Below are 9,794 nucleotides of genomic sequence, written 5' to 3'. Positions count from 1 at the left end.
GCCTGGCTCGCATATGTTCAAAGGCGCTATCCGCGCGAAAGAAAGTACCCTATTTTCACACAAAGCTGTTGGTTTGTTGTTTAACGCCCCACTCAGCAATATTCCAGCTATATGACGGCGGCCTGTAAATAATCGAGTCTGGACCAGACAATCCAGTGATTAATACCATGAGCATCGATCCACGCAATTGGGATTGATGACATTTCAGATATTCAGAGTGACATTCCATTTCCCTCAGCTATTCAAAATAAAGAGAAAACTTGGAATTTTGGATTAACTATTTAGAGTGACATTCCACTTCCCTCAGCTATTCAAAATAAAGAGAAAACTTGGAATTTTGGATTAACTATTTAAAGTGACATTCCAGTTAATTCAGGCCAAGTGAATAGTTTCAATCCAACTAATTTTCAAAATGATAAAACATTTCTTTCAACACGGATGACGCACATCGTTAACAAGTCTCCCAAAGCGGCAGCCCATATTGACACATGGATTAGGAATGCCTGGGGTATTGTTCCCATCTAGGTCAATTAGTACAACGTGTATCCCGTCCATTCATACAGCCGGATGTCGGATGGGGTCACATTATTTTCAGAGTATATATACTAACGTAACAGGGACCGCCTCCGTGGTCTAGTGGTAGAGCGTCCGCCCGGAGAATGGAAGGTCCGGGGTTCGATCCTATACTAGGATCCATAGTAAAAGATGGTACTTGTTGTTACCCTGTCTGGCGCTCGGCATTAAGGGGCTAAAACAAGGACTGGTCGGCTCAGTATACTGTGTCTGAGTGGGGTATTCATGTTAAACTGCGGCATGGTATCTCAGTGACCTAGCACTATAAATCGGCATCAGTCCGGACTAGTACAAGCAGCCACACACACGTACATGCACGTCGCTATATAAGTGCAATAATCTTGGACGCGACGTTAAACCCCATTTCACCTCACCCTAACCAGGGTACTGTAACCTAAACATAGGTTACCGTAAAGGGGACGGTTATTTCTGTAAGACCATTTACGGTGGTGTATCACAGTATAGGGCGGAGGCGAGTTAATTGAAGACAGTAAACTTTAACATACTCTCAACGAGTCAGACAGGTTCTAAAGCCGTGTGGAATAAGGGATACATGCGGAAGATACGGAAGATATATGTTTCGCGAATTTCAACAGGATTTGGAAAACACTTTCAGTGTGATTATGACTTTATGTAATGTTTACCAACTACTTGAATAATTTATGTTTTCATTGAAAACTATTTTAATGGTATTAAAATGGTATGAAAAGATATTCTGAAACTTGTTCATGAATCCTTAAGGAATATTTGAGCTGAAAATTACCGGTATTTTAACATTTCATTTCAACCTAGCTTTTACAACATACACTCTTCAAAAAAAGAAACGCACATGTAATTTTTAGTAAATGTATTGTACCTAAGAAAGTCGATAAATTTAATTCAATATCATAGATATAAATATGAAATTTTGGAGCTCGATGGTCTCATGTTGTCGTTGTACAAAGGCATTGAAAACTGTTCATTGTATTGTCATATAAGGCCACGAGGTTGCGCTGAACTCGTGTATCTCCCCAGGCAGCAATCACGGCTCTGCATCTCCTCGGCACTGACTGGATAAGTGTACGAATTCTGCGCCATTCTGCTTGTAACGCGTTGGCCAGTTGTTGGAGTGTCTGCGGTGTGTTCTGACGTTGACGTACACGTCGATCGAGTTCATCCCAGAGGTGTTCGATTGGGTTGAGATCTTGAGATCTCGACGGCCAGTGCAAGACGTTGATGTTGGCATTATGTAGGAAGTCTACCGAGACAAGGGCTGTGTGCGGTGGAGCGTTGTCCTGTTGAAACAGCTCCCTCTGGCGGTCAATGATTGGAAGAAGGTGAGGTTGAAGAATTTGATTCATGAAGCGATTTGCTCTCAAATGTCCCTGAACCACAACCATTAAAGAAAACTGGTCCGTTAAAGTCAAGCACTGTTTATGTATTTTCTCAAGACATTCCCTGTCACAAGTGTTTGCCACGACTTGGCCCGGGCTGTGAAAATCAACTTAAAGCTCACAGATGTATCATCAAATGTATTTACATCTATAGACTAGTATTATATCTACCTATATACCACTTGCCCCATTCGGATCAAACACAGCCCAAACACTTCTGATAGAGACTGTGTTGAGAATGTAGAGGGAAAGGTGCTTCACTTTGAGCACCCTGTTTTCTTTAAATAGTGCGATCTGAGACATATCTAAAGTGGGATATAGGTAGGTATAATACTAATCTATAGATGCAAACACATTTCATGATACATGTGTGAGGTTTAAGTTGATTTTCACAGCCCGGGCAAAGTCGGGCCGAACACTATACATACACCCCTTATTCATGTTAAACATGTATATAACTTATTCATATCTGCATATTGTAATCTTCATTCAATTGGAGGTAATAAAGAATATCTGTCTACCTATCTATCTTTGTTGTTGAGCAGTGAAGCTCGCCATGGGTTGCGACTAATTATGGGTTATTGCGCGTGTGAATATGTCTACCGCTTTGATGCTCGTCAGAGGTGGCGGGTAAGGGGTAGCGGCTACTATTTGACTGATTGACCACTCGCCCTCTTGACCCCTTGTGCTTACTAAAGTAATTAACATACCTATTCGCCACCCATGCTTCGTTTTTAGACCAGTTGCGACGACACAACACAATACATGACCTCAATCATTCTACAGACAACAGCAGGTGATTAAAAGGCTGCACTGTACCAAGATACTGTCTTTATTCTCGGGTTCTTCGAAATTATCCTGTAAAACATTCAGTGAATCTCAATGATGACAGAAAACTGCCCGTTCTTCCGTTAATGAGAACAGAGGTGATATCAGGCCTCGACTTGCGTCTTAACTGAACCTAAAAAGGATGGGTTTGGCCCAAATATGGGGCATGGATAAATATATTAATAAGCAAAACTACTTCTTGTGGCTAACAGGGGCGGTGGGTAGGTCCACGGTTAGGGTGTTTCACGCCAGGAATAAATGTGTGAAGCCAATTTCTGGTGCTCCCCGTCGTGATATTGCTGCATGGAATGTTGCTAAAAGCGGCTACAATGAAAACACGTATCACATCAAAGGACCAACATAAGAATATAACCTAAGGATACACGAACAATAGACTTTATTAAAGAAACAGTTGAACATTTATGTGACATACTCTCCCAAAAAACACACACAATAATAACATTAATGTAAGTTTCCTCATAGTGTGTCAAGGGTAGCCTTGTGGTTTAAAGCGTGCGCTCGTCACGCCGAAGACCCGGGTTTGATTCCCCACATGGGTACAACGTGTGAAGCCCCTTTTCTGTTGTCCGTTATATTGCTGAAATATTGCTAAAAGCTACGTAAACCCATACTCACTAACTCAAAATGTCAAAATGATCTTGATAGTGAAATTCTCTGAAGGGATGAATTTACCGAATGCTGAAAAAGGACAAAATAATATAATATCTTGTCTTTCAGTATAGTTTTATGAAGAGGGGTATTTATGCTAATAGGTAACCATTGAAGATGAATTTAGTTGATGATATATGGTGGTTCCGTAGATCTGAAAATACATCGCTATCGTGAATGCCAACATATAAACACTTTTGGCTGAAAGCTCTTTAACTCTTCATTTCATAATTAAAATTACCCGTGAAGATCAGGGGTAGAATAGATCTTCAGCAACCGATGCTTGCCGTAAAAGGCGACTATGCTTGTCGTAAGAGGCGACTAACGGGATAGGGTAGTCAGGCTCGCTGACTTGGTTGATACTTGTCATCGATCCCAATTGCTCATGCTCATTAAGCGATGCACATGATGTCAATCACTGGATTGTCTGGTCCAGACTCAATTATTTACAGACCGCCGTCATACAGCTCGAATATTGCTGAGTCGGGCGTTAAACAACAAACAAACAAACAAGCAAACATAAATCGAATTATATAGACAAAATTAGAAATATTATTTTGCCATTAATTCTCGGTCCTTGTTTACCATTGTCTACCCATCACTAAGAACACATATACATGTGTTCACTATCAAGATATAGAGAATCTCAACCGAGTGTCTTTTGATATCAAATATATCAACACGAGTTGATAAAAGTGGAAAATTTCCGAGGCTTGCCGAGGATTTTTGCTACTTTTATCAACGAGTGCTTCAACTTTTTCAATTTGTAGACAGTAATTAGCAGTGTCTTCATTGTAAAAAGTACTGCAAACAGCTTCAGTAGCAGAGCCATAAGTGATGTCATTTGATTGTGACGTCATGGTAACAGTGACATCACAATGGTTTGCAAAGCATTGTGATGTAATTTCATTGCAGCGATATCTACAGTGTAGATATCGCTTGATCTCATCCAAGCGATATCTCCTGTGGGAGCCAGTTTTGGATGATAAAAATCAATTGTCCCCGGATATTTCGTTTTCACTTTTTGCACAAAATACATGTACATAGTAGTTTTCAAAGAAGAAAATTACATAGCCGCGAAGTATAATTCACTCTTTAGATTTTATAAGAAATGGAAACCTTTAGTTAACAGGCTTGATACACGAGGTCACACGCATATACCGTGAAAAGACCGCCTCTGTGGTCTTGTGGTAGAACGTCCGCCCGGAGAGCGGAAGGTCCAGGGTTCGATCCCGGGCCGCGTCATACAAAAAGACGTTAAAAGATTGTACTTGTTGTTACCCTGTCTGGCGCTCGGCATTAAGGGGCTAAAACAAGGACTGGTCGGCTCGGAGTCAGTATACTGTGTCTGAGTGGGGTATTCATGTTAAACTGCGGCATGGTATCTCAGTGACCTAGCACTATAAAGCGGCATCAGTCCGGACTAGTACAAGCAGCCACACACACACATACACGTGCATGCACGTCGCTATATAAGTGCAATAATCTTGGACGCGACGTTAAACCCAATTTCACCTCACCTCACCTATACCGTGAAACATTTTACAGGAAGGCACAATTCCATTTGTCCTTTTACATGTGTTTTGTGTTATTACCATGCCAGTAGAAATGATTTTATGTGTGCTTGAAATAATAGTTGCAAAATACAAGAAAGTGAGTGGATATTATTTTACGCCGCTTTAGCATAATTCAGGCATATTTCGGCGGGGCACATCAAAAAGACTTCCGACATTGTTTCCATGTGGGGAATCGAAGCCGGGCCTTCAGCGTGACGAGCAAACGCTTCAACCACTAGGCTACCCGACCGTCTCAGTGAAGACAGCATGCTATGTGCTACTCAGTGTTGATTTGTCGGTGAACGCCGCACTCAGCAATATCCCATCTTAATGGCGGCGGTCTTTCATACGATGACGTGTATTAACAAAGTCAGCGAGGTTGACCACAGGATCCCGTTAGTCGCCTCTTACGACAAGCATAGTCGCCTCTTATGACAAGCATGGGTTGCTGAAGACCTACCACGTGGTTCACTGACCGGTACAACGAAGGAAAATGCCTCCAAAAGTGTACGTGACAGAAAATGAAATATTGCGCGCAGTAGGCATGTCTGGAGCTGGTCAATCAGAGGATGCAGTTGCCAACTTGCCAGACGCTTTGATAAATCTAAAAGTGCGACATGCAGAATGATGGAACGATATCTGCGAGCAGGGCCCACTTGCACAAAGCGATCTTAGCGCTAAGATGATCGCAACTCCCATACTTTAACATAGGCTTAAGATAGTCTTAGCGCTAAGATCGCTTTCTGCAAGTGGGCCTAGGCGAGGGAAGGCCTAAAAAGACAACTCACAGACAGCACCATTGCGTTCAGGTATACAGTATAGGTGTTGCACCAGGGTCCACCTGCACAAAGCGATCTTACCGCTAGGATGATCGTAACTCCCATACTTTAACACAGGCTTACGATAGTCTTAGCGCTAAGATCGCTTTGTGCAAGTGAGGGACAACTTCAGGGCTGCTACGGGTATCCGACTTTCTGCGAGTCGGAAATCAAGACGTCCTTCCAGGATCATGCCGTGTGAGACGGTGTGGATGATACTGTCTAGAAACTGTCCACGGTACGTACGGTGGTGGCAGCATCGTAGTCTGACCTAGCTTCACACACGACAACAGGGTGGATCTGATGGTCGTGCAAGGAAACATGACCGGTCAACATAACGCGGACCTAATGTTACTGCGATCTAATTTACCCAGCGTAGGTCAGACCGTCGAGTTCCAGGATGAGCTGATGTGAAATGGGATTTGCGTCCAAGATTTAGCACTTATATAGCGACGTGCATGCACGTGTGTGTGTGGCTGCTTGTACTCGTCCGGAATGATGCCGATTTATAGTGCTAGCTCACTGAGATACCATGCCGCAGTATAACATGAATACCTCACTCAGACACAGTATACTGACTCCGAGCAGACCAGTCCTTGTTTAACCCCTTAAATGCCGAGCGCCAGACAGGGTGATAACAAGTACCATCTTTTAACGTCTTTTGGTATGACGCGGCCGGGGATCGAACCCCGGACCTTCCGCTCTCCGGGCAGACGCTCTACCACAAGACCACGGATGTGCTCAGTTCCAGGATGACAACGCATCAATTTTGTTGTACTGGGGCTTAAAGTAGCGTCAAGTCGAGATAGTTTAACAACCCTTTAAACGAGATGTCGCGGGTTACAATGCAATCACATTAAAATAAGACCTTAGTTCTTGCTACCGCTAAACAAAGATCTGAAGACATTCCATTAGGGGTCACGTCAGTACGACCTTTCATCCGACCAATCAGAGCGTCGCTTACCAGATCATGAAAGTGACAGTCGGAATGTGATTTTCAATTGTGCAACCTTGAAAACTTAAACTCAGGGTATTCCGAACGATAGTTACGGGTTTAACGACTGAATCCATACAATCTAGACCGTCTAATAGCCATTCCAGAATGTTCTTTTGTTCAGGTTTCAAATTTGTAATGGAGAATTTGTCAAAATATGTTTCGAAGCGTAGTTGCCAATTTGAAATTAGTGCCGTAAAGCACGAGAAAGCTTCCTTCTGATTGGTCATTCCATTGGTCGGTCAAAGTTCGCGCAAGGTCGGTCTGACGTGACCCGTGATGGGATGTCCTCAGATCTTTGTTTAGCGGTAGCGAGAACTAAGATCTGAATTTAATGACACTGGTTACAATAAAACGTGTAGACTGAAATATCAATTTATTCACCTATTATAACGACCAATGAAACACAGTTGAATAAATTAGAGTGATCGTGAGGCTTGGATCATATTTAAAGTCATTGCTCATGAAAGTTCAAATAATTTTAAAAAATAACTGAAGATTATTCAAGGCACAAATTAGAACAAAATTTAAAAACATATACATACAAACTAGTTACATATTTACACATTGATATCAACACATGAATGCAGGAAACAAATTACCTGTTCAATATATGGGCCTATTCGGCTAGAACAGGGTGGACACATCTAGAATAGGGATGACACGACTAGAAAAGGTCGGATATGGCTAGAACAGGACGAATACGGCTAGAACAGGGCGGATATGGCTAGTGCAGGGTGGACACGGCTAGAACAGGGTGGATACTGCGAGAACAGGGCGGATATGGCTAGTGCAGGGTGGACACGGCTAGAACAGGGTGGATATGGCTAATGCAGGGTGGACACGGCTAGAACAGGGCGGATATGGCTAGTGCAGGGTGGACACAGCTAGAACAGGGTGAACACGGCTAGAACAGGGTGGATATGGCTAGTGCAGGGTGGACACAGCTAGAACAGGGTGAACACGGCTAGAACAGGGTGAACACGGCTAGAACAGGGTGGATATGGCTAGTGCAGGGTGAACACGGCTAGAACAGGGCGGATATGGCTAGTGCAGGGTGGACACGGCTAGAACAGGGTGGATATGGCTAGTGCAGGGTGGACACGGCTAGAACAGGTTGGATATGGCTAGTGCAGGGTGGACACGGCTAGAACAGGTTGGATATGGCTAGTGCAGGGTGGACACGGCTAGAACAGGTTGGATATGGCTAGTGCAGGGTGGACACGGCTAGAACAGGTTGGATATGGCTAGTGCAGGGTGGACACGGCTAGAACAGGTTGGATATGGCTAGTGCAGGGTGGACACGGCTAGAACAGGTTGGATATGGCTAGTGCAGGGTGGACACGGCTAGAACAGGTTGGATATGGCTAGTGCAGGGTGGACACGGCTAGAACAGGGTGGATATGGCTAATGCAGGGTTGACACGGCTAGAACAGGTTGGATATGGCTAGTGCAGGATGGACACGGCTAGAACAGGTTGGATATGGCTAGTGCAGGGTGGACACGGCTAGAACAGGTTGGATATGACTAGTGCAGGGTGGACACGGCTAGAACAGGGTGGATATGGCTAGAACAGGTTGGATATGGCTAGTGCAGGGTGGACACAGCTAGAACAGGGTGAACACGGCTAGAACAGGGTGGACACGGCTAGAACAGGTTGGATATGGCTAGTGCAGGGTGGACACAGCTAGAACAGGGTGAACACGGCTAGAACAGGGTGAACACGGCTAGAACAGGGTGGATATGGCTGGAACAGGTTGGATATGGCTAGTGCAGGGTGGACACGGCTAGAACAGGTTGGATATGGCTAGTGCAGGGTGGACACGGCTAGAACAGGGTTGATATGGCTAGTGCAGGGTGGACACGGCTAGAACAGGTTGGATATGGCTAGTGCAGGATGGACACGGCTAGAACAGGTTGGATATGGCTAGTGCAGGGTGGACACGGCTAGAACAGGTTGGATATGGCTAGTGCAGGGTGGACACGGCTAGAACAGGGTGGATATGGCTAGAACAGGTTGGATATGGCTAGTGCAGGGTGGACACAGCTAGAACAGGGTGAACACGGCTAGAACAGGGTGGACACGGCTAGAACAGGTTGGATATGGCTAGTGCAGGGTGGACACAGCTAGAACAGGGTGAACACGGCTAGAACAGGGTGAACACGGCTAGAACAGGGTGGATATGGCTAGAACAGGTTGGATATGGCTAGTGCAGGGTGGACACGGCTAGAACAGGGTGGATATGGCTAGTGCAGGGTGAAACAGCTAGAACAGGTTGGATATGGCTAGTGCAGGGTGGATACGGCTAGAACAGGGCGGATATGGCTAGTGCAGGGTGGACACGGCTAGAACAGGGTGGATATGGCTAGTGCAGGGTGGAAACGGCTAGAACAGGTTGGATATGGCTAGTGCAGGGTGGACACGGCTAGAACAGGGTGGATGTGGCTAGTGCAGGGTTGACACGGCTAGAACAGGGTGGGTATGGCTAGTGCAGGGTGGATACTGCGAGAACAGGGCGGATATGGCTAGTGCAGGGTGGACACGGCTAGAACAGGGTGGATGTGGCTAGTGCAGGGTTGACACGGATAGAACAGGGTGGATATGGCTAGTGCAGGGTGGATACTGCGAGAACAGGGCGGATATGGCTAGTGCAGGGTGGACACGGCTAGAACAGGTTGGATATGGCTAGTGCAGGGTGGACACGGCTAGAACAGGGTTGATATGGCTAGTGCAGGGTGGACACGGCTAGAACAGGGTGGATGTGGCTAGTGCAGGGTTGACACGGATAGAACAGGGTGGATATGGCTAGTGCAGGGTGGATACTGCGAGAACAGGGCGGATATGGCTAGTGCAGGGTGGACACGGCTAGAACAGGTTGGATATGGCTAGTGCAGGGTGGACACGGCTAGAACAGGGTTGATATGGCTAGTGCAGGGTGGACACGGCTAGAACAGGGTGGATGTGGCTAGTGCAGGGTGGACA

The sequence above is a fragment of the Haliotis rufescens genome, unplaced genomic scaffold (assembly GCF_023055435.1).
Source record: "Haliotis rufescens isolate VD_foot unplaced genomic scaffold, xgHalRufe1.0.p SCAF_5, whole genome shotgun sequence".
NCBI lineage: Eukaryota > Metazoa > Mollusca > Gastropoda > Lepetellida > Haliotidae > Haliotis > Haliotis rufescens.
This window is presented reverse-complemented; position numbering follows the sequence as displayed.